General features: G+C 43.4%; 1 protein-coding gene across 1 annotated transcript in view; it reads right to left on the minus strand.

Annotated features, from left to right (window-relative positions):
* Positions 1-25,521, minus strand: part of ITGB6 (integrin subunit beta 6) — a 125,381-nt gene that overhangs the window by 82,458 nt on the left and 17,402 nt on the right. The gene's annotated exons all lie outside the window — the stretch shown is intronic.

Genomic DNA, 25,521 nt, shown 5'->3' on the forward strand with positions numbered 1-25,521 from the left:
ATGGAACACTGCAAATACTAATTCCTTAGTCTTGATACTGGCTGTAAAACAATAATTGCTAATGATGGCTCTTACAATGTGCCAAGCACTGTTCTAAATCTTTATCACACTGTGAGGTACTGAAATTTTCCCCATTTAAAAAATAATATTTACTTTTAATTTAATTTAATTTAATATTTTAGAAGAGTTTTAGGTTAGTACGGAGAGTTCCCATATACCTCACACTAGTCTTCTCTATTTTTCCCTATTAGTAACATCTTACATTAGTAAAGTACATTTGTTACAGTTAATAAACCAATACATTATCATTATCTGAAGTCCAAACTTTATTTAAATTTCCTTAGTTTTTACTTAATGTCCTTTTTTGATTGAAGAATCCTATCCATGAATAAAAAACAGGGACCTACTGTATAGCACAGGGAACTATATTCAATATCTTCTAATAACCTGTAATGAAAAAGAATCTGAAAAAAAAAAAATCCCATCCAGGAAACCACATTACATCTGTTGTCATGCCTCCTCAGACTCCTCTTGAATTCTCTCCATCATACAAAAGGAAAAAATGTGGCCCAGAGAGAGGCTGAATAACTTGCCCACGGTCTCATAGTTACTAAGTGGAAAAGTTGGCCTCAAATCTAGGCAGTCTGACTCCAGGCATGTGGTTATCCTTTGTCTATTGTTACCCTAGTAGTATTATTTCAGCATGAATTTCTTAAGTTATTTGTCAGTTCAGGCAGCAGAGAGGCGAGCATACCTGATCCAGGTGTCCCTAGTCTGGGACTGGCCATAGTCACGTGGGCAGTTTTCAGTAATAGGACAATAGCTCCCTGATTCTCAAAGCCTTGAGTAGATAGATTCTGGAGGAAGCCAGGTGGCTTAAAACAACTGAAATTTATTCTCTCACAGTTCAAAAGGTCAGAAGTCCAAAATCAAGGTGTTGGCAGGGTTGCTTCCTTCTGGAGGCTCTGAGGGAGAATCCGTCCATGCCTCTCTCCTCGCTCCTGGTGGCTGCCAGCGACCCTTGGCGTTCCTTGACTTGTAGACTTATCACTCCAGTGCCTTCTCTTCACATGACCTTCTCCTCTGTGTGTTCTCCTTCTCTGTATCTTTTCCTCTTCTTATGAAGACGCTTGTCATTGGATTTAGGGCCCACCCAATAATCCAAGATAATCTCATCTCAAAATCCTTCACTTAATTACGTCTGCAAAGACCCTTTTCCAAATAAGATCACAGATTCTGGGTGGACATGTCTTTTGATGGGACCACCATTCAAACCACTATAGGAGCCGGTAATGCACACAGTGTTGTTGTGAGGATGAAATGAGATAAAATTACATTAGATACCTGATGCTGGCTTAGACATGTTTCAAAAACAGCCACCCTTTTGATTATTACTCTTTTGATTATTACTCTTTTGTACAATATGAGGCCCCCATTACAAAAGTGTTAACTTAGGTAAATGTCTCAACTGAAAAAAATTCATTCATCTATGTCTAGTTTATCTGACTATTATTATCCTTAACAATTGATTCATATTATGGTCTTCTCAGTTTCTAACATATAGCCCTGCCAGGAACTTCACAAGGTTGAATTCAGCCTTTCTTATATGTTTTCTAGGTGCTAAGGAGTGAGGGGCATCCTCAGTCAACACTTTTTAGCTAATGACACTTGTCAGAAACACTAAAGGACTTTAAGCTTATAAATGATCTCCTCTTCAAGAGAATTATGAGCCAGGGTGCTGATGAATGAATTTCCTGTCCGTTGCCCAGGCTGATAGACATGCAGCAGAAAAAATAGCTGGGAAGTCTCAGCTGTTTCTCTGCCCTTTGCTTACCTCTGCAGTCACTGGATGCAGCAACCCCCCTTTCTGATCTGGATCTTTATCTTGGGGACAGAGTTACAACTCATTCCAACCCCACTGCATTGCATTGCTTCTCCACCCCCCGCCTGCACTGTCTCCTGCGGTCACTTCTGGCAGCCACAGGGCTCCGAGCTGGCTTCGCTGAATTCCTTCTGCATTTGTCAGAGAGCCACAGAGTCTCAGAATGTTAGAGCAGCAGGAAGGGCCTTTAGAGAGCCAAGTCCAACCCCACTCCATTGTCTCTCGACCCTTTCTTCAGTCAGTCAATAGATTTGTACTGAGCATCTACCCTGGGTAAGGCACGATGCTAGGTGCTAGTTACAGAGCAGCTTTCCAGAGTGACAGTGGGTCACCTCCACATTTCTGAGTAGGCATCCAGATGATCTCCCATGAGCACTGATAGCTTATGTTTTACTTAGAAACAATTCTTTAATATATGTGTTCTTCACCTGAGGTCTATCTATTAACAGCACCTTGTGGGGTGGGGGGGAGGTCCATGACCTTGGAAGGGGAAATAAGTTGTATCTTCATTTGCACTATCCCAAACTGAAATTAAACATTTCCTCCATTATAAATGTAGACAAGAAACCACTGTCATTAGCAGTACCTGGAATTCTCACCAAGAGGAATCACACATATTTTTCATATCACTTTATAGTTGTTGCAGGTATCTCAAAATGTTGTAAACACTTATCATTGTGTCCAAATCACAGTAGTCACGAGACCTGCCACTGGGCTTTGATAAAGTGTTAATAAAGAGGTATGTGTGTTACTATAACAAAAATTTGTTTTTCAGTATTTTGATAGCTATTTTTCAATCTAATTGGCTTTCTTTCTAATTGTATGTATTTTATTTCAGAAATTTTCAGACATTTTTTTTCTGAAAAGGGGTCCATAGTTTTTATTAGATAGTCAAAGAGGTTCATGTCACACCAAAAAAGTTCAGAACCCCTAAGTAAGGAAAGGAAACTAGTCATGCTGGCTGAAGACCCTTTTTCTAGACCTTCAAAAATCCTCTGAAATGTTCTTCATCCCTTTATCCCTGAAATGAGATTGAGACATCAGATATACAGATGCAGGCCACAGAGTTGTTCTTGGATCACCCAATTAAATGTATAAGTTGTCCCTGTGAAAGGTAAAACAAGCATGACCTGAATAAGGTATAGTATTTGGGAGTTATGCGGTTAATTCTGACTACCATTGATGTTGGTTAGGCCAATACTTCCAGATCTTCCTGAACCCCAAAGTTAAGAGAGACCCTGAGTTTTGAGAGGGGCCAGAGAGGAGTCCCAACAGTGATTCCAGGGTTGAAAACAAAAAGTTCTTAAAGAAAGTTTTAAAGAAATGTATGCAAATAATTAATGCATTGATTTATACGTCTTAAATTCAACATTTATTCAACCTTCATTGTGGGTATAACAACCCCACCCTACCTACTGATTCCCATTTGGGCAACAAATTGAATATTTTGTTAAATTAAGTAAATTTGGCTCTTTTATTTTTCAAAGAATTGGATAGAAAAAAATAAAGGTGCTGATAATATCTATAAGAAGAAGAGATATCGCGAACTTAGAAGCCATTAGGTAGAAAGTAGCACATATTTAGCCTCATACAGATGCTCGCTGAACTGTAGGTTTACTTATGAAAGAAAAGAGCCAAATTAAAGAATATGTATTAGAAGCACACCACTGAAGACCATGCAGAGGATAGGTAGAATGGGATTGTGGGTATAAATCTTTTTAGCTCTCTGGGAACAGAATCTCCCTCCCCGCCTCTCAAGGAATTATTTTGATTAGCTTTTATACCCTTAACTTCCATACATGTTTTCAGGAAAACAGGACTATCTGCTTTTAAACAAACAACTTAAAATATTTATAGTTCACGTTGCCAACTCCCACCTCCACAAACAACAGTAATAATTCCAGTACCAATAATATGATTTCCATCACCCTCCAAACCTGCCCATCCTTATGCCAGGCTTCTCAGTTCGAGTAAGTGATTAAAATAATCTTTAATCCACTTTATGATGTCTTTAAGTCATCTCTTATTTCCCAGTCCTTTTTCCTCCCTTTACCCATTACACAACTGGCTAAAACACTACTTTTGTATGTCAGCTATCTTTGGTGATTCCCCATAACCTACAGAATAAATTCCAAATACCTTAACCTGACATTCAAAGCCTTCCATAGCTTTGCCCGGATCTATTGTTATAACTTATTGTGCATGACTCTCCTATGAAAACTATGGCTTCTGCCAAACAGGTTTTTCCCTATTTCCAAGCAACCCATTTTTACCAATTTCTGCTCACTCCCTTACCCTTGTTGCAAATGCCTGCACTCATCCACCATATCTGCTTAGATTAAATGTATCCTGTGCGTTCTTAATTCCCAAGCTCACGTCCAATCTCTTTCTAAGTATCTTGGCCACAATGCCTGCCTTACATGAATTTCCATAGTCCTAAATCTATTACTCATTTGGGATTTGTTATGAACTATATTGAAGTTGTGGCATTTATTTTTTAAGTAAATTGTATTTCATTTTTTTTTTTTTTGAAGCGAGAACTAGCACAATTTCAAGCACACAGTAAGTGTTCAATAAACCCTGGCTTTGTCATTTACTGATTATTTAATCTTGGGTCCATAACTTGACTTATCTAGCCCTTAGTCTTCTCACTGATAAAATAAGAATAATTGCTACCCGGCAACGTTGTTGTTAGAATTAGAGATAATATATGTCAAGGGTCTTTTATAACAGATAATTAATGAGACATCCCCACCCTAAAGCAGGTTATCATCTTGTTAGAGAAATAGATATAAATTTTAAAAGGCAAATTGATATGGGGAAGAATAGTAACAAGGAACTAGATGACTTAATTTTCCTCCAAACTTAGCCTCCCCTTTCCCCTTTGGTAACTATAAGTTTGTTTTCTATGTCTGTGAGTCTGTTTCTGTTTTGTAAATAATCTGTTTCGTGTTTTAGTTGCCACATATAAGGGATATCATATAATATTTGTCTTTCTCTGTTTGACTTACTTTACTTAGTATGATAATCTCTAAACTGGAATTATTTGTTACTGCAACTTATGTTAGCCTTAGCTGACGATGCAGATAACAATAAAAGAAGACTTCATTAAAGAGAACACAGGGAGAAGGGATTTGCTAATTTAATGAGGGAAAGAAGAGCAGCATCTCATGGGCTTCGGGCATTAGGATGTCATCTCAGCAATGACAAGGAACTTACTAAAGTTGTCCTGCTCTGACATTCTGAATTAGAGCTGACATTAGGGCAACCGGAGGGAGATTCCTCAGGTGTCAGACCAAACCTGACTTCCTTCCCACTCCTCACTTTTCTAATTTGACCCTGACATGGGGAGGGCAGCACTAGATCCAATGGAAAGTAGTATTTCTGGGGCTCCCACCACATCACTGAGTGTGTTAAATGCCAATCACAGGAATTTGGCTTTTCATCTGCAGGTGATGGGAGTCTAATGAGATGACAACAGTGCAGTAAGAATGACTGTTGGACCTAGAGCCATGATTTAGATGGACTTGAGGTGGGAGAAGGGCGTTAATGAAGCTGGGCAAGAGGTGAGGGTACCTGATCTAGTGCAGGGCATTGCGAGTGAAGAGAGGTGGACATTTTAGAGATCAAATTCATGTGACTGATTTACAGACTTCCTACTCTTTGATGTCACTCTTGTCCTTTATATTACACCTGAAATCAGTGAACCTTCCAAAAAGGAACCCAAAATTATCTCCACTCTCACTATCAACTCATCACAGAGTCTGCTTGTCCTCCATCTAATTGCCAAGCCCACTTATCTATCATAATAATAAATGATAATAGTAGTTGCTTAGCAACTACTATGCCTGGCATTGTGCTAAGCATCTTGTATACAGTAGACCCCCTTATCCATGGCGGATATACCTCAAGACCCCCAGTGGATGCCTGAAACCACGGATAGTACTGACCCCTATATGTGCTGTGTTTTTTCCTAAACACACATACATATGATAAAGTTTAATTTATAAATTAGGCACAGTAAGAGAGTAACAACAATAACCAATAACAAAATAGAACAATTATAACAATATACTGTAGTAAAAGTTATGTGCATGTGGTCTCTCTCTCTCTCTCTCAAAATATCTTGTACAAATTTAATGCATTTTCTGGCTTAACTAAGCACTTATTACACACTGTGGCCATAACTTTTGCAGTTTAAAGTGTGACAATAAAACTAGCACAATGTGTTTTCTTCTTCACAATTTCATGGATAGAAGATTCCTTCTTACCGTAGATCCTAACTACTGTAGCATGTGATTTTTTTTTTTCTTTCCTTGTTAAGTTGAGAACTTTCACCTTTTCACTTAGAGGAAGGACTTTGCGGCTTCTCCTTGGTGTATCCGAATTGCCAGCGGCACTACTCTTGAGTTTTGGGGCCATTATTAAGTAAAATAAGGGTTACTTGAACACAAGCACTGTGATACCTCCACAGTTGATCTGATCTGATAACCAAGACGGCTAATAAATGACTAACGGTTGGGATGCGCTGGACAAAGGGATGATTCGCATCCCGGGCGGGACAGAGCAGAACAGAGTGAGATTTCATCACGCTACTCAGAAGAGCACACAATTTAAAACCGAGGAATGGCTTATTTCTGAAATTTTCCATCTAATATTTTCAGACTGGGATTGACCACGGGTAACTGAAACTGTGGAGAGCAAAACTGAGAACAAGGGGGGGATGACTGTACATTTTTTCATTTAACCCTAACTGTGAATGGGCCATTTGTTAAACGAATGTCTCTGAGCTCCAGACCCAGCCCTCTAGACCCTGCTTTGCAATGCTGAAACCAGGACTCTGCAAACCACATTTCTGCTTTGCCAGCTGCTTCGTGTTAGGCTCTGCCAACAGGAGCCACGGAGGGAGGCTGCAAGGCCGGGGGAGGGAGAAGGGACCTGCCTCTTCTTGTCTGATTCCTGTCCCAGAGTCTCCCAAGTGGCACCTCCCAGCCCTGGCAGTGGAGTTCATTGCAATAATGAGGGTTGAATCCAGTTTGCTGTTTTTTCAACACTCAGAACCAGGAGGCAGAACCAGCCTTCTCACGCTCACTCAGAGACCCCAGCGCCAGCCCAGCAACGCCCCTCCTCAGAGCTCTGAGTCTTGGCCCTTTGAGAACCCTCCTTAAATTTCTGAATTATTAATTCCAGATCCCTCCTTTTTTTCTCCCAATCCTAAGGGTGGGAGCTACTTCCTGCAGTTGCTACCTCAGTGATACTGTAGTATCTTTTTACCCTTTCAGATGTCTAGGTAGAAACTTTGTACCCAGTCAACAATTTCTTATAGTTAATTCTTTCTGTTGAAATAACTGGTGTAGTTTCTGTCTCCTGCTGGGACTCCACCTGGTACAGTGAGGTAAATATTCTCCTTCTTTCCTTTCATAAATAAGATAGCTGATGCTTGGTATTAAGAGCCATTAAGTAACTTGCCCAACGTCATGCTGCTAATAATTGAATTCAAGTCAGGATTCAGATCCCCTTTTTTAACTCCAGAGCCCTGGTCGTAACTCCCATGTTGGGTCTCATTATCTTGCTCACTTTTGTGAGCACTTGTCTCCTTTGTATCCCCGTGTGCCATCACTCAGAAGGCTGCTCTTCCCCCCCTCTGCCGCCCCTCTGGGTGCAGGGTAGCAGGCCCAGGGAGGGGGTGGTGTAGACGGCATGAGTGCAGCCCGGTCTGGGGCCAGAGAGATGGCCCGTCCGGCTGCTGCTGGGGCCCACACCTGCCATGTCGAGAGTTCAAAACCTGGCATCCCAGGGAGCACTTTGCAGCCCTGCCTGAGGGTTGTCTCTGCGTCACGTGGAGAGAAATGGAGCACCAGGTGTGCAGTCAGGACAGCCAGGAACCCGGGGCAGGGGTGGGGGGCAGGGGGCACGCCTGTCAGGAGCGAGCAGGCGCTGGGATCTGCTGGGGGCTCCCAAGTGTTCGGCCTGTGTGTTTGAGAAGGAAGCTGAGGCTTTAAATCTTGGTCCTCCATGAATTAAGCCAGCCCAGGGTGACGGGGTTTTGCTCAGCCCCATAGCTGGAAGGCCCTTCTTCAGACCAAACAGGCAGAACAATGCAAACAGTCTATCCTCCCAGCCACCGGTTTCCAGGCCTGGGAGTTTCCTGCGGGTCTGATGTGGAGGCCGGTGCTGTGGGTGAGGCTGAGACTGGTGGGATGGGGAAGGAGGTGAGCCCCAGCCCCGCGGCTCCCTCCCTGAACCGTCCTTGCTGAGTGTTCAGCAGAGCCTGGAGGGGAGCGGAAATCTGCTCCAGGCCTAACCCGGCCTGCCCTCCGCCTCGAGCCCCTGCCTTCTACTCCATCTGGCTCTGGGTGGGATGACCAGGCTGACACCCGGAAGCTGGTTGGGAGTGGTCTGGGGGCAGGCAGGACCCTCATGTCCCTCACAATGTCCTTGCTCCCATTTCACAGATTGAGAGAGAGAGGCTGGGAGGATCAGTCATCTGCAGACAGCTGAGCATTGTGGGAGGGGCCAGGCCGTTGACTGTGCCCCTGATGTCGATGGACATGATTAACTGAAGAATCCAAAGGTTGCTTACAGTGTTGCAGGCGCTGGATGAAGGTGCCTGCTTGATTCAGGTAACTCGCATAGTGGGGCATCTGGGCAAACAATTCCTTTGTTGGCATTGTAGATTTGTCTAATTATTATGACAATTTCCTAAGAGGTAAAAGTAAAGTGTCTTGAGGAAGGGGTACCTCCTTTTCTAATTTCACATAAAGGTACCACACGGGTGCTATCTGTCTCCTTGGATCACGCCCCTCCGCACACACATGCCCCCCTATTGATTTCTGTTTGCGTCTATTGGTGTCTCTGTCCAGTAGTTGCACAGAGCTCTTTTCTTTCCTCTTGGGGAGGGAAATTGGGGAAGCAGCTGCTGGAGGAGGGAACTGGTGTGTTCTCTATCCTCCTCCTGTTTGGAGGATTCCGAACTCTGGTCATGGGGGTGGTGGGAGGTGGCCAAAGGAGACAAAGGCTGCTCAGGAAGCCTCGGGAGGCGAAGTGGGGCCAGTGAACTGCCTCGGGCCCAGTGACAGCCACTTGGGAAGGAGTCCCTCTCCTCTCTGCCCGGCGCCCGGGACTCTTCTGCCCCCGAGGACTGCGGGCCTCGGGATTGGGAACCCTGCCCACCCCAGGATGGCTGGTGGCAGAGAAGTTGCCCGGAGCTTTGTGAGTGAGGAACAGGGACCAGGGGGCCCCCCGGGATGAGAGATGCTAATAGTCTTTGTGGCCATAACTACACACCTCACAGATTTAGAAGTCAGCCCCTGGGCAATATCTGGGAGACCTTTGGGCGATGCTGAGATCTTGCTGCTTTTCAGTCACCAAATTTTCAGGGAGTGTTGGGGAAGTTTATCCAGTGTGGTCAGGGTGGTCTTCTCTAAGGAGGTGACATTTTATCTCAAATGACTCTAGAGGAGGAGTGCACGGGGGTAAGGGGCATTTCAGGAGGAAAGAACAAGTTCGAAGGCCTTGAGGCTGGAGCACGCAGGCTGCTCTGTGTGCCAGGACCGTCAGGTGGGCTGGGGCCATGGGTTCGGGGAGAGTGATGGAGGTGGGGCAGAGAGCTAGCAGGGGACCAGACCTTGAAGGTCCGAGAGAGCACTTGGGTTTCCCTCTCGATGAGATAGAAAGCATTAGAGGGTTTTGAGCAGAGGAGTAACGTGAGATGCGATGTATGCAGATAAGGCTTTTCAATCAGCAGCCATTTGAGGTTTGCCGATAGCAACCTTTGGTGGAGATATTTGGGATTTGAACCCAAGCTGAATGAGCCATGCTTTTTATCACCAATGGCTTCTGCCTCTCCACTGCTGAAAAAACTCATTATGCCGCAAGAACCTTTCCCTTCTAGCCTAGTCATAGACGTGACAGAACCTTCCATTCCTGCCAAGTCCCTTCTGACCTCCCAGGAATGTATTTCACTGCAATCATCCTTCCCACTTTCTGGAACGCCCACCTGTCTGCATTCTCTAGGGGATGCAAATGCCTCTGGGTTAAAGATCTTATCTCAATTTATTGGGAGACCCTCCAGGTTTCCAGAGATCCAGTCCGATGAAAGCCTGCACATTTATTTCATTAAAAACAAGTCCAAATGCTGAGGCTTGGGAGATTGCCTGCCTGGTAATACAAATCTATAAATCCCTCTTCCTCCTGCTTCCAGGCTGACTGTAAATACCCTGAAAATTCAGCTTCATTGGAAATGTTTTGACCATTCCGCTTCTGGCTCAATGGGTAGTAATAAATAAAAATGAAAAGTGGTGGGAGAAAAACTGGATTCCATTTATTTAAAGCTTAACGTGGCTCAGCTCGGAGAGGGTGGCTAAGGACGGCTGGCTTGTTCCTGTCGTGTCTGACTCACTCTTCTCATTCCTAACCCAGGCCCTCAGGGTCTGGAGAGCCATCTCCGGCCTCCGTGATGATTCACCTTCAGCTCCGAAGGTGGTGGGGACAGATGAATCACCATCATTTCAGAAGGAACAGCTAATGGAAAGAAGCTAGTTTTGTGATCTGACTAGGGCAATTATACATTCCCAACCCATAGGAAGCGCCGGCATTCACAAAGTCTACCCAGCCTGCAAGGGAGCGGGATATCAGAGGCTGGGGGTATTCTGGGAAACTTGGATGTATGGCTGCCAAAAGTCACATGAATTTGAAGTCAGGGTCTTGGGATAGCCTGAACTCTCTAAAAGGAGGGTTACCCTACAAGGACGGATATGTTTCCTAAAGCATACGTTGCCTTCCTGGTAACAGCAGCTGTAGTGATGCAACAATAATGATTGCAGTGCACCAAATAGTCCCGAGATGCTGAAGTCCAAGGCCTTCGCCTGACAATCCCTGGGAGATCCATTTGTGAAGTCAACTCTGAGACAGGCAGACTTCCCAGAGCTGGTGGCCATGCTGCCTGGATTCCACGTGGGACCAACGTGACCAGCTGGTCCGCTGAGCGGCCCCAGGGAGGCCCATCTAAGGAGGGGTAAATGAGGTGTAGCTGTGAGCTCCTTACTCAGCTGCAGCAGACATCTGCCACTCTATGACCATTTTCATCCTCTTTAGTCACAAAAACCAACCCTCCCCTCTACCCCACACTGACCCAGGGCTTTCTTTTCTGAACGTTCAGAGGTCCCTGGGCTACTCAATGATGGCAGTAGCCCATTGCTTTTAGGCTAGCTTTTAAGTGTCCATCCTGCCCACTGATGAACTTGGCAGTGGCGTTTGCAGGGCTCACCACTGTGGCCCTAGGCTGTGTTGATTTCTATCCTGTGGTAACTTAACACACAAACACGCATGGGCGCACATACCCCACAGACCGTACCCACACATATACACTCAGAGGTTCCCCATCAATGGGACAACCAAATGTGGGAATCTTTTCTTGAGTGGGGACAGCTAGACCGCCACAAAAGGTAGAGTTGTTGCATTAACTTCTTATTGTACTTAGAATTCAGCTCTGTTTAAGTAGCATTGTTTTCTTTTTCCTGGGGGTGTTGATGGGAAAGGACCTGGTTCTCTCCATGTCATTAGGAACGTGCCTCCTGCACACCACACTCCAGGGCTTTACCTCTGGAGGTGCGTTTCAAAGTTAGAAAGAACACTCCATTCTTGTTGGCTTTCGCTTCTTTCATGCAACAGATGTTCAGCACCTACTATGTGCAAGATCCCCGTGAGGCTTTGGAAGATGTAAAAATGCATAATCCTATTAAGTGAAGTAAGTCAGACAGAGAAAGACAAATATCATATGATATTGCTTATATGCAGAATCTTGAAAGAAAATGATACAAATGAACTTACTTAAAAAACAGAAACAGACTCACAGACTTAGAGAACGAACTTATGGTTACCAAGGGGGAAGGGTGGGGAGAGGGATAGATTGGGAGTTTGGGTTGACATGTATACACTGCTATATTTAAGATAGATAACCACTTCGTCCCAGCTTCCTCCTTCCCCCTCATGTCGTCAAGTCCATTCTCTATGTCTAGAGTAGCATCGACATATATACACTACCAAATGTAAAATAGTTAGCTAATGGGAAGCAGCAGCATAGCACAGGGAGATCAGCTCTGTGCTTTGCGATGACCTAGAGGGGTGGGATAGGGAGGGTGGGAGAGAGGCCCAAGAGGGAGGGGATATGGGGACATGTGTATGCATATGGCTGATTCACTTTGTTATACAACAGAAACTAACACAGTATTGTGAAGCAATTATACTCCAGTAAAGATTTATTAAAAAAAAAAAAAGATAATGAACAAGGACCTACTGTATTGCACAGGGAAACTCTCCTCAATATTCTGTAATAACCTAAATGGAAAAAGAATTTGGAAAAGAACAGATACATGTATATGTAAACTAAATCACTTTGCTGTACACCTGAAACCAACACAACATTGTTAATCGACTATGCTCCAATATAAAATAAAAATTTAAATAAATAAATAAATAAATAAATAAAAATGCATAAGTCCCAGTCTCTGCCCCCTAAGGAAGAAAGCTGAGTTTCTTTGTTAGTGATGTGGAAGGCAGTTACATACATTTATAGTTAACCCCTTAGTAAGTGACTTCGCAGACCCAATCTGAATGGAACCCTTTTGGACAATCTGGGGCACTTTCTGTGGGAGTTAACGGTGCCGTGGCAGGGAAGGAAACTCTTTTCCATAGTTTGTAAACTTAGACAGAATGTGGCCCTTGGGCAGAAATGATTACAATTAGCTCTTGTTATTAATTATGTCTATTTAAGTGCAGAAGTAGAGCAGCTGGCGGGCTTGGAGCACCATCCCGGCAGCCCACGGAGGTCTGGGTGCCACAACAGGGCCGTTGTTCTGCCCTGCCTCTGGCTCCCCCTTGGCCTTGGTACTTAATTGCCTCCCAGCTGAGTAGGTCTGAACCTGTTACTGAACTCCTTGGCAGGGATGTAACCAAATGTCCCCAGGACTCACCAGCCTGTGAGGCCAATTAAATCACATTTTCACTCAAATTCTGCTAGCTGAATGCTCCACTTTCATAACGCCAGCCCTCCATGCCTCCCCTTTCTCAAAATCTCTTTACTTATTTGGGGAGGGTCCACAGGATGTATTGAGTGTGCTCAAAAAACAGTTTACAGCTCGTGCGTGGTCATGGCTTGTTGGTCACTGGAAACTGCCACTCTGCTGGTACCCTGTGTGCCAACCCCTCTACTGGGGATCCACATCTTGGCTTTGGCCCTACCTGTCCCAGGGGACAGCTGCTGGCTGGGGCCTCTGTGAGCCTTCAGTGCCGAGGCCATGCAGACCTCTTCAGTGTCCTCGGGATGCTTTTAGTGGACCTGGGACTCTGGTGCTGCTTAGAGCAGAGTGCCGTGATATTCCCCATGGAAACGCCCTCACTCGGCCTGATTTCCAGTGCCACAAAGTTGCGCCTTGGCCCCTGCCCTTCCTGCAAGCACCCCGGCTCTGTGTCTGTCTCCTGTGATCCCTCCTCATGCTGCGACCACGCCACCTTCCTTGCAGAGGTAAGGAAAACGCCCTCACCTGCCCCGTGTCGTTTTCTATATTCTGCATCCCGAAGCCCCTCTGCTTCTGCCTGGGCATCCACAGCTCCCTCTCGTGCAAACAGGTCCTTAGCTTCTGGCTCTGGCCTCGTCCTCCCTCAGGGCTCAAGCCCGGCTAGGCCTCCCTCCCTGTCTTGCATACCCTTCCTCTTTCCCCCACTTCTCCCTTAGCACCCATCCCTCATTCATTAAACTCTTCCTTGTTCCCTCAGCTGAAAAACAATATGATGCAGCTCAACTGTGCAAATAAATACTTGGAAACTGTGCGTGGGTCCTGGTCTCACATGCCTGATCTCCACTTAGGCTCAGTGGGCCCTGCTGAGCCTCTAACAAGCAAAGCACTACACGTCTGACATGCATATTCCTTTTTCTGGCATTAGAAAGCAGCTTATAGCTTCGTGGCAGCAAGGTCCTGTGATTCCTTTTCATTAATTTCCCCACAGTTTCCCACAAGGATCAAATGAGACAATGTGGAGAAAGTTATACCTAAATTGCCACTGGCCACATCATCGTAATATGAGGTTACGACCCTGCCTACTGTAGATGCTCAATAGATACCATTACAGAATGGCCACTGGCCATGACACTTACTATTTATCTAGTCATTCATTCAAAGAATACATATTAAGCACCTACTATGTGACAGGCTCTGTTCTAGACACTGGAGATATAAGGGTGAGTAAGAAAAAATATCCTAATGGAGAAAGATGAATGTTAAGTACATTTAAGGTGATAAATAAGAAAATATCAGATTATGATAAGTGCTCTGCAGAGAATTGATTTAGGGTGATGTGGTAGAGGGTGATGAAGAGCTTCTGTTACAGTGGGACACCAGGGAAGGCTTCCATGAGGAGATGACAGTAAATCGAGATTAGAAGGAAGGATGAACCATCAATGCAGAGATCAGAGGAGAGAGGATTCCAGGCAGAGCAGCAGCAAAGGAAAGTGGGCAGAGGCGAGCTCTGTGGGATCTGGTGATGGAAAGAATCTAGGATGTCTAGGGAGGGGACAGTGGTGCCAGAAGAGGTCGGTCCTTTCTGCACGAGAGGACCAGATGGCAGATGGCTCTGTAAGGCAGGAGAGACATTCATATTTTGCTTTAGGCATAATGGAAATAGTTGGAGTTTGAAACAGGGGAGCCACATAATCTGATTATGCTCTAAAAGGACAACTTAGGCAGCTGTGGGAAGAATGGATTTTAGTGGAGCAGAGAGAAGGGGCAGGGTTTGATGTGGGAGGACAGATGGGATCGGACGGTGATTGGGTGACTGAATCAGACCTGGAAAGCCGAACAGATTTGGGGTCTTTGGAAGTAGAGCTGACATGACTTGCTGATTATTTGGATGTGGAGAGTGAGGAGCTGAGGAACATCGGAAGGATTCCTAGACTGGCAAGGGAAGCCCCTCACAGCGTGGTATATGGGTGGACTGGACCTGGGTGATTGTCAAAGTATCTGGAGGGTGGCTGATTCTGTACGAGGAAAAAGGGGCACCAGCACTCTCTCTCTCTCTCTCATTCTCTCTCTCTCTCTGTCTTCTCAGAAGAGAACCTGCTAGAAGAAAGCATTTGGTTTCCAATTTTTTTTTTTTTTCTGAAAGCAAACCAAAGCCCCAGTTCCAGAGGCTAGAAAGTCAAATAACTTTAACATAGCCCAAGGCAGGTAGAGTGCATTAAAGTAGCCAGTGGTTCTGTTTACCTGTTGAAATATCCCTGACAGCGGGAGGGAGAGTTCAGGGTTTGGGCTGGGCTTAGGGACTGCTGATAACAGTCTTCGCCTAGGAATTTAATTGTATTACTCAAAGGTAAACCCGTGTGCTTGTTCTCGTGAAGGCTGCCAGCCCGGTCTATTCTCCAAGGACCTGAAAACCCAGACCCCAAAGGAACATTTGGCTTTACCTGTGTCCTGGTGTGGGCTGACTTCACAACACAACTCAATGAAAATATGAAAAGCCCCACAAAAGGGTAAATGAAATAAGGACCCCCTGGACCTCAAGGAATTTACAGATCCCTGAATGTTATCACTGTACTTATTTTTTAATTAGAGACAATAACTTTTCCTTACAGGTTCTTATTGACAAACAAGAGCACTAATGTCCCTAAAGCCTCTGGGATGATCACCTTGCCCAAAACTGGAAGTACCCAGTTATCTAGCTAGTCAGGGGAACTTTTTTCTTTCCCAAGGTCTGAGACTTTCTCCTAATCTGTCTTAGTCACACACAGTTACTCATTACCTGGAAGGGCTCTAAGAGTTTATCCACGGCAACTGTACATTCTGTGCTGTTTTGTTAAACCAGGAAAAATGCAGATGGCTGAGTCATAGTTTTCAATTAGTTTTTCCATTTCACCTGGAGCGAAGTTTTTCTATATCCATACCAATTTTATTGCTTTCCATGTTACTCTGATCATATACTTCACAAGAAAATTCAGTCTTTTGCTGGAGGATATTAATAACATATATTGTAAGTGGGGAGTAGCATTATCAAAGTACTCATAAATAGATGTAAAAAATGGAAATACCGCAAGATTTAGTATCTCACCTTCAAGAGATGGGCAGAGAGGGAAGGAGAATGAGACAATTAAGAACCTTGACCTCGTGGCAGAGCTTTGTAACCCCTGGAAGAACTCACTATTCTGCATGGTTTTCTAATGTAAAGTTTATTTAATTCAGCAGATCTTACACACCTCTTATAACCCAGCACCATTATACAGAATAAGTATATTCAGGGGGTCAGTAAATAAAATATTTTAGGTGCTGCTGAAGTGTAAAACACTGTAGATACGAGGGGCTTGTCTTCAAGGAATCTTCATCTCATTGGGTAAAAACATACACACGAACTAGTTCAGTGACAAAACACAGTGGAGCATGAGATGGGCTAAAATGAGAGGTACAGGGAATATGTGCTTGGAAGTGAAAGACATAGAAACAATGCAGCTGGAAATCATCAGATTCCTGACCTCAGCTGAGTGCTCCTTGAAGGACAGACTTATTTGGATGAGACAGACTGAGGGACATGGCACTCCAGGCAGTGGGAGCAGCGCATACAAGGGGACCTCACTGGGAAAGATTAGTGTGTGTGCAAGAGAGGGGTCCACCTGGTGAGAAGGTTTGGTGGGGATGCACTGAAAAAAATGTAGACTTGGGCTTCCCTGGTGGCACAGTGGTTGAGAATCTGCCTGCTAATGCAGGGGACACGGGTTCGAGCCCTGGTCCGGGAAGATCCCACATGCCGTGGAGCAACTAGGCCCGTGAGCCACAACTACTGAGCCTGCGCGTCTGGAGCCTGTGCCCCGCAACAAGAGAGGCCTCGATAGTGAGAGGCCCGCGCACCGCGATGAAGAGTGGCCCCCGCTTGTCGCAACTAGAGAAAGTCCTCGCACAGAAACGAAGACCCAACACAGCCAAAAATAAATAAATAAATAAATTAATTAATTTTAAAAAAAATGTAGACTAACACCAGTCACATCATTTGCTGTGATAAAAACAATATCATTTTGGAGTCAATAATGCCTCAGCTCACACTGAGTCTGCGCTCAATTGTGGAGGAAGTTCATCACAAGTGATCTTTCTTGTCTATATTTGCATAAGTCAGGCTGGAGCTGGAAATGTTGATGATAAATCATCTCATTATAGAAGTGGTAACTCACCTCCCGGGAAGTAGGAAGAATTGGGATGGACTGGTATTATTGAAGTCACTTGAGCAAAGACGAGGCAGAATCAACAAATGATAATGAATTTACCTGCCGGGCCTATGCATTCATTTCCTCCACTGAAGAGGTTCGACCTCAAAAATGCTCTTCATTTTTGGAATTAAAAATAATCTCAAAAATCAGGAGATTCCTTTGGCTCAGAAGGTTCAGTGGACTTAAAACCAGAATGACAACTCTAGATATTGTTCAATTCTAAATTATCAGGGCCATTAATTTGCTGCGTGTGTGATCTGAATATAATTATAAAGCCCAATTTCTTCACCTTGAAAACACTTAAGAAAGTGAAAGGTAAGATTTATTCTTTCTCCCTCTCACCGCCACTCTCTCTCCAACTAGAGTAATACCATGAGTATAATCCAGCCTATTTTCAAAGCCATGGTTGGCTCTGCCACTCACTACCTGTGTGACTTTGCACAGACACTTAATTTCTACAAACTTCAGTTTCTTCTTTTTAAAGTCTGCATAATAATATCATTTGATAAGGGTATTATAAAGATTACAATGACGTGCAAAGTGTTAGCACAGAGGCTAACATTCAATAAAATATAGCTATTTTTTTTAAATTAAACCTGTATAGTTATTTACTGTTTGTAAAGCACTCTCATGAATTTTTCAATAATCTTTTAGGGTAAATACAATCATTACCAACTTTAGAGCTGAGAAAACTGAAGCTAAAAAATACTAAGTCCAGGGACATGTAATGGTAGGAGACAGAGTTGGGTACCAGTTGCAATACCGTTTCAGTGATGTTTCCCTGAGCTCTAGCTATCTTTTTTAGTGAGACACACAAACTAAAAGAAAGCAAGTCATATTTGTAGTTTGTATAGTGCATACATGAGGTTCCCTTTTTTTTTTTTTTTTTTTTAAACATCTTTATTGAAGTATAATTGCCTTACAATGGTGTGTTAGCTTCTGCTTTATAACAATGAGGTTCCCTTTTGAATCCCATTCGGTAGCTAGCAAGAGCTCTGGGCAATAATGGGAAGGGGGTTCCTTGCCTCAGTGCTGTCCCCTATGGTGGCCACTCCCATATGTGGCTATAAACACTTGGAATGTGGCTAGTCTGAACCAAGAAGAGATGCAAGTATAAGATATACACTGGATTTCAGAGACAGTGTGAAAAATATGTAAAATATCTCAATAATTTTTTAAAATTGAAGTATAGTTAATTTACAATGTGTTAGTTTCAAGTGTACAGCTAAGTGATTCAGTTATACATATAAATATGTGTGTGTGTGTGTGTATATATAATCTTTTTCAGATTCTTTTCCATTGTAGGTTATTATGAGATATTGAGTATAGTTCCCTGCACTATACAGTAGGTCCTTCTCATTAATGATTTTAAAATTGATTACATGATGCAATGAAAATACTTTGAGTATGCTCAGTTAAATGTTTCACCTATTTCTTTTTACTTCCTTCTAATGTGGCTACTAGAAATTTTCAGTTGCATATCTGGCTTGCATTTGTGGCTTGCATGATATTTCTATTGTAAAGAGCTGCTCTACCTAACTCTTTGCCCTTCCACAGGTATCCCTGGGCCTCTCAGCCCTTCTCCCTCCTCACCAAGACTCTGAGATCCTCCTGTCTGGAGAGCAGTGATCTGCTCACCTACTTTATGCCAGAGTGTTAATGAGCTCTCTCTCTCTCTTCCCCCATCTCCCAATCTGCAGAGAATCTCCTTTTAAAAAAGGTACTGAAAGTGGAAGTTAATACGTCTGGGATAGGGAGAGATATTAGGGCAACTATTACTATTTCAAAAGTCTACAGGCGTCAGGAAGGTACCATAAGGTAGACCATGTGTAGGTGGCAATAGAGAGTGGTAGGGACTGTGGCAAAATGAAGAGCATGTGCCTGATCCAAAGGGAACAGCCACCTCTCAGCTCCAGCTAATGGTTGCTATTTTGGAATCTGGGCCCAAGGTGGCCAGACCTTTTGATTTTTCAAGAGCAACCAGAAATCTAGATTCTTATAGGAGGTCTCCTGATTTTCAAAGATTTGCAACAAAATAAAACTTTTAATAAGCATTATAAAGGGCCTATAAAATCTGCCTTAGGCCCTATTTGGCCCATTCAGCCTCAGTTTTCTACCTCTTGATTTACCTGTATATATAAGGGCCAGCTGGTGAGATGTGTGGTAAACTGAACAGGTGGTGCTTACAACATTGACTTTGCCTCTTGACATTTGTAGAACTGGAAGAGTCCTCTCCCTTTATAGATGAGATACTGAAGCACAGAGAGGACAAGGGGCTCATCCACAGTCACACTGTCACTTGCTCAGGACAAGGATGTTGGGGTCCTGATTCTCTGCCCACTGATCCTTTAACACATCACACAGTATCTTCTGTCTGCACCAAGATTTGCCTCCGACAAAGGATCTTGATGAGCTGAAACACTCTGCCAGGTGTGTAAGTGAGTCTTAGAGCAAAAGATGCCATATCCATACTGGTCTCTGGCTGGCTAGGAAATGGTACAAATGGCTTGTGTCCTAATGAAGTGCTCTCATACATCATAGCATTTATTCGACAAGGACACACACTCGTCATTTACCCAGAGTGAACTGAAATCCCCAAACAACACAGCGGAGAAAAATAATCACAAAGCTGAATACTCCTGTTATGTATGAGCAAGTATACATTCTAGACACCTGAGCCAGGCCCCAGGGGAAGAAAGGCTCCTGAATCTGCAGTTGACACAGAAAGATTTTCACCTAGGGCATATTCTAAATGCTTGTGCCTGCTTCCCAATTCTGAAGTGGGAATGGCCCAACCCAGTTAGTAGAAAAACATGCAGGTATGAAATTTAGCATTCACTCAACATAGCATTTATTCTTCCTGGCCTCTCCTTTTGCAAATATATTTCATGGCACTTAAGACTTAAACTGCCTGCTTATGTTATTGGTAATGGTTCCAAACCAAATACTAGATCCTGAGTAATTTCTTGCGTAAAACCTGGGACTTCCCTGGGTGAGGTAAGAAGGCTGAGACTTTCCAAATTATCCAGGTTATCATAACGTTGCAGAGATGACCAGAGTTAACTTTTTGATAATTTATAATACCATGGCTTCTAGGGTTTTCAAGTCTTAAAGAGCAATTTCATTTCTACTGGGCTATCTCTTCCTGTCAACAGTCTAATGAGATCGGAAGTACAGATTTACTATCCACATTTTAAAGATAAGGAAATGGAGTCCTAGGAAACTGACCCTATGACTCACCTAGATAATGACAGGACCAGGTGTCTCCTGGTCCCCGTATAAGTTTCTTTCTATGAGAGCAGAAGCAGTGAGGACCTAAGACATCTTTAGCTTTTCTTCCTGAGAAGGGCTGAACCCCATTACAACATAGTACATTATTACATTGCCTTGAACATTATGCAGGCGAAAAGTAGATATAAACCTTCGTACTCTTTTGATTCTATCCCCTGACCTAAGTCATGAAGATTATTTATAACATGAATTTAAGAAATCAAAAAAGCAAAAAACACAAAACCACCAAAAGGATTGAATTTGCCACAGTTTTTGAAGGACCTGGGGAACGTCTCTCTCTCTCTCTCTCTAGGAATCCAGATGAAAGACCACATCCTTCCAAATGGGTGATCTTGATAGGCTTTCTTCCTGTGGCCCTTTTTCTATTGTAAGGGGAAAAAAAGGGAGGAGATTTTACTAAGGCCGTGTGCTCAGTAAAGAGGTGGGAGAGGCATCAACCTTCAGAGAGAGAAGACAGAGATAAATAAAGATGTACACAGCCAGCCAAAGGGAAAGGGAAAGAAAAGACCAAGGAAAAGTCAAGAGAGGGGAGGAATGGGGGAAAAGGGCACTGGCTCAGGACGAGACATCCAGTGTGAGGTCACCAAATTAAAATCCAGAGTTCAGCTTCCCTTGAGGAAGCCAAAGATTTTCTTCAACATCTTCGAATGCTTTTCTCAAGTGTGGCCACCCAACATACATAACAACAGAGTTTCTAACTCAAGTTATATTTTGTTTAGTAATCCAACAATATTCTTTTCTACAGTTTTTCATCTTGAATTTATGGTATGTCAATTGCATTATTCTTAAATGCGATTTTGTAGCCCAGCCTATGAAACTCTCCTGCATTGATCATGCAGGTTCTATAAGACAATGTATTCCAAGTTCCATCAGTTGAATTAAAAGTGAGTCTTAAGAACGCAACCTGTTTGTCAGTTGGAGGCTGTCTGTAAGTACAGTGACTCTGCAGGAGTGAGTTGCAGACGTAGGTTATGCATCTTAGAATTGCTTCAAGAAATTACGTGTTTTACCAAATTCACTCCTCACTGCACCCCAGTGCCTAGCACAATACTGGCCAGTGGGTATTTCTGGGGAAATGTTTGCCAAAAGAAGTCTCACATCCTCAAGTGGACTAACATACCCCTTGTTTAGCATATGTTTTGTATTTTTAACAAATCAGGGAATAAAATAATGATTTTCTGATCACCACATGGCCCACAATAAATGTGTTTTGCTGCCTTAAAAAATGTATAAGTAACAAGTCCTTTGTATTAAATTATTTAACTGGTTCCAGACCCTGTGACAGTTACTCATGCAAGGAAAAATCCTTCCTTCACTCCATAAGTCTCTATGAAACTTCCATTATGTGAAACACTACTGCTGGCCTTGGGGACATTAAATAGGCAGAGGTCCCTGCTCTCAGAGAGCTTATATCCTAAATAAGAGGAGAGAGACAATAAATGATATTGAAAAATTAACTATGGAGTTCATTAAACACTAAAAGTGCTAAAGAATAAAGAAAACAAAGCAAGGAAAGGAGCTAGGAACCGTCAAGGAGGTAGAGTGGACATGAAGCCCTCATTGAGATGTGACATTTGAGTGAAACCTGAAGGCAGTGAAGGCTCAGCCAATCGGATTTCTGAAGTGGAGCCTCCAAGGCAGAAAGGACAATAGATGCAAAGGGCCTGAGGCAGGAGCATGTCTGATGTAGTCAAGGAGGATGGAGGAGGCCAACAAAGATGGCAAAAATGATGGGGAAATGGAAGATAATAAAACTCAAGAGGCAATTTTTTTTAATATTTGAATTTTATTTTATTTTTTTATACAGCAGGTTCTTATTAGTTAACAATTTTATACATATTGGTGTCTATTTGTCAATCCCAATCTCCCAGTTCATCCCACCACCACCCCCAGTGATCATACGTTTGTTCTCTACATATGTGTCTCTATTTCTGCCTTGCAAACAGGTTCATCTGTACCATTTTTCTAGATTCCACATATATGCATTAATATACGATATTTGTTTTTCTCTTTCTGACTTACTTCACTCTGTATGACAGTCTCTAGGTCCATCCACGTCTCTACAAATGACCCAATTTCGTTCCTTTTTATGGCTGAGTAATATTCCATTGTATATATGTACCACAACATCTTTATCCATTCATCTGTCAATGGGCATTTAGGTTGCTTCCATGACCTGGCTATTGTAAACAGTGCTGCAATGAACATTGGGGTGCATGTGTCTTTTGAATTATGGTTTTCTCTGGAATATGCCCAGTAGTGGGATTGCTGGGTCATATGGTAATTCTAGTTTTAGTTTTTAAAGGAACTTCCATACTGTTCTCCATAGTGGCTGTATCAATTTACATTCCCACCAACAGTGCAAGAGGGTTCCCTTTTCTCCACACCCTCTCCAGCATTTGTTGTTTGTAGATTTTCTGATGATGCCCATTCTAACTGGTGTGAGGTGATACCTCATTGTAGTTTTGATTTTCATTCCCCTAATAATTAGTGATGTTGAGCAGATTTTCATATGCTTCTTGGCCATCTGTATGTCTTCTTTGGAGAAATGTCTATTTAGGTCTTCTGCCCATTTTTTAAAAATTAATTAATTAATTAATTAATTAATTTTATTTTTGGCTGTGTTGGGTCTTCATTGCTGTGCGTGGGCTTTCTCTAGTTGCGGTGAGCAGGGGCTACTCTTCATTGCAGTGCGCGGGCTTCTCATTGTCGTGGCTTCTGTTGTTGCCGAGCACGGGCTCTAGACACGCAGGCTTCAGTAGTTGTGGCACATGGGCTCAGTAGTTGTGGCTTGTGGGCTCTAGAGCTCAGGCTCAGTAGTTGTGGCGCACAGGTTTAGTTGCTCCACAGCATGTGGGATCCTCCCAGACCAGGGATCAAACCCATGTCCCCTGCATTGGCAGGTGGATTCTTAACCACTGTGCCAACAGGGAAGCCTTTCTGCCCATTTTTTGATTGGGTTGTTTGTTTTTTAAATATTGAGCTGCATGAGCTGTTTATATATTTTGGAGATTAATCCTTTGTCTGTTGATTCGTTTACAAATATTTTCTCCCATTCTGAGGGTTGTCTTTTCATCTTGTTTATAGTTTCCTCTGCTGTGCAAAAGCTTTTAAGTTTCATTAGGTCCCATTTGTTAATTTTTGTTTTTATTTCCATTACTCTAGGAGGCGGGTAAAAAAAGATCTTTCTGTGATTTATGTCAAAGAGTGTTCTTCCTATGTTTTCCTCTAAGAGTTTTATAGTGTCCGGTCTTACATTTAGGTCTTTAATTCATTTCGTGTTTATTTTTGTGTATGGTGTTAGGGAGTGTTCTAATTTCATTCTTTTACATGTAGCTGTCCAGTTTTCCCAGCACCACTTATTGAAGAGGCTGTCTTTTCTCCATTGTATATCCTTGCCTCCTTTGTCATAGATTAGTTGACCATAGGTGCGTGGGCTTATCTCTGGGTTTTCTATCTTGTTCTATTGGTCTATATTTCTGTTTTTGTGCCAGTACCATATTGTCTTGATTACTGTGGCTTTGTAATATAGTCTGAAGTCAGGGCGTCTGATTCCTCCAGCTCTGTTTTTTTCCCTCAAGACTAGTTTGGCTATTCGGGGTCTTTTGTGTCTCCATACAAACTTTTAAGATTTTTTGTTCTAGTTTTGTAAAAAATGCCAGTGGTAGTTTGATAGGGATTGCATTGAATCTGTAGATTGCTTTGGGTAGTATAGTCATTTTCACAATATTGATTCTTCCAATCCAAGAACATGGTATATCTCTCCATCTGTGTGTGTCATCTTTGATTTCTCCAAGAGACAATATTTAATATTTGCCTTACGTGGGGAGAGGGAAGAAGAGACCATTCCAACCATCTGATAGTATCCCCCCAACAAGTAGAAATTACTCTGCAGTTTCCCTCATCTCTGTGCAGACCACTCATCCAGAAAAAAACCATCCCTGCCAAATCCTAAAGATGGTCATCTCTTTGGCATGGATGTGCTTATTTCTTACCTGTGCACAGCATGCGCAGCACATTAGCTGAGAGGGGTAAGCAGAATAGACCAGATTCGCTTCATCAACTCTGCTCCATTTCTGCTCCATTTACCCCAGCCTAAGATCCCAGCCTCTCTCCTCTGGGTTATTGCAGGAGCCTCAAGCTCTTGTCCTGCCTCCAGTGTCTGTAGCTCATAGGCATTCCACACACCTGGCCCAGCCACCTCACTGATACCAAGTTCTGAGGGTCCCAAGGGGTCCCTGGGGAAGGCAAGAGAAGGAGGCAGTTGTTGGGGCTCTGGACTCCCATCCCCACTTCAGCCGGAGTGTCCCTTGATTTCAGACTGAAGTATGACGTCTCTGTGTGAGATTTCTTCTTGCCCTTCAAACTGGAAAACCACTGACCTAAAACAACAGCTCACATCATATCACTCTGTCACCCTTTTGCTCCAAGACCTTCAACACCCCGATTGCCAATAAAATAAAGCCCAAGATCCCATTACACCTTGAATAAAATGCAGGGTTCTTGCAGTGACCCATCTGGCCTCAGTGATGTCCTTCCCTCCTGTCCCCTCACACAGCCCACTCCAGCCACCCATGGGACTTGCTCCAGGACCCTCCATGTACCCACTGCCTCAGACCTCTGTGCTGACTGTCTCCTCTGCTGGGAACATAATTCCTCTGCTTATTTGGTTGGCTGACCCCCTCATTTCATTCAGGAATTCAGTCAGATTTCTGTTCGAGTGTCATCTCCTTTTAGCCACCCCTGGTCACCCCATCTAAAATAGCACCTCATTCACTCTCTATTTTCCAGTCTTGCTTTATTTTGCTTTATAGCACCTATTGCTACCTGATGTTGTGTTATATGTTTATTTGTTTACTGTTTTTCTCCACACCAGGATTATAAGTTCTAGGAGAACAGGAGCTTTGTTGTGTCACTGTTCTATCCCTAAGCACTTAGGATGGTGCCTGACCCATAGTAGGTGCTCAATAAATATTTGCTGAACGAATGAATAAATGAGGCGTGTAAGTGTGGCCTTCATGGCACTCCACAATCTTGTCTGGACAATATTCTTCAGGCTGAACTTGTGGCTGTCCCCGCCCTGTCCCCACACACCCTAACCAAG

The sequence above is a fragment of the Balaenoptera ricei genome, chromosome 7 (assembly GCF_028023285.1).
Source record: "Balaenoptera ricei isolate mBalRic1 chromosome 7, mBalRic1.hap2, whole genome shotgun sequence".
NCBI lineage: Eukaryota > Metazoa > Chordata > Mammalia > Artiodactyla > Balaenopteridae > Balaenoptera > Balaenoptera ricei.